Below are 960 nucleotides of genomic sequence, written 5' to 3' on the forward strand. Positions count from 1 at the left end.
GTGTAGCCATCCGGTTCGCCAGTCCTCAGTCAAATCGTCCAACCCATGCTAGCATGGAAAGCGGACGTTAAACAATGATGATGATGATATATATATATATATATATAATGGCATTTTTTTTATATAAGCTTAAAGCTTATGACGATCATCGTGCAATGACTAAGGAAAATAAAGGGGCATATAAGCTCTCAACAGAAAAAAGAAGTCTTTCCTATCTGTGTGGGAGACGAACCCACTTCCCTTTGTTAACATGACTAAGTGAGTTACCTTTACCCCAGCGAATCAGCCTCTCTTTTCCTGTCAAATTTAAGAACTATAATAGTTTGTATTTGCTTTTCTATATGCAAACAAACTTTCTATATGCTTTTGGTGTGAATGGTTTTTTATACAATGCCGTTTTTGTAAAAATGTATAATGTATGTATGTATGTATATATGTATGTATGTATGTATGTATGTATGTATGTATGTATGTATAAAATTATTATGAACAGCTAGGTGCAATACAATACCGTAAAGGAAAAAAATTTATAAAGACTAATTGTGACTGAGTGTGCCAATACAAGAATATTGCAAGAAATAAGAGCTAACACACCACTTAATGTAAGAGCTCATCATCATCATTTAACATCTGCTCTCCATGGGTCAGACGGTTTGGCTGGATCTGATGCGCTAGAGATCTGCACTAGGTAATTGTCAGATCTGGTATGATTTCTACAGCTGGATGCCCTTCCTAATGCCAACCACTCCAGGAGTGTAATGAGTGCTTTTACCTACCTTTGGGATGGGTGCAATGACGATGACTATAATTCATGAGTGGGGGCCATTTTCATGGCACCAACAAGGACTAGGAATACAATTCATAACTGCCATTTGCATGGCACTGGCAATGACCATAACATATGGGCACTGCCAACCTCCATGATTCCAGGTTGCCAGTTTGCATGGCACCATCCATGAC

This window comes from Octopus bimaculoides, chromosome 26 (assembly GCF_001194135.2).
Source record: "Octopus bimaculoides isolate UCB-OBI-ISO-001 chromosome 26, ASM119413v2, whole genome shotgun sequence".
Classification (NCBI taxonomy): Eukaryota; Metazoa; Mollusca; class Cephalopoda; order Octopoda; family Octopodidae; genus Octopus; species Octopus bimaculoides.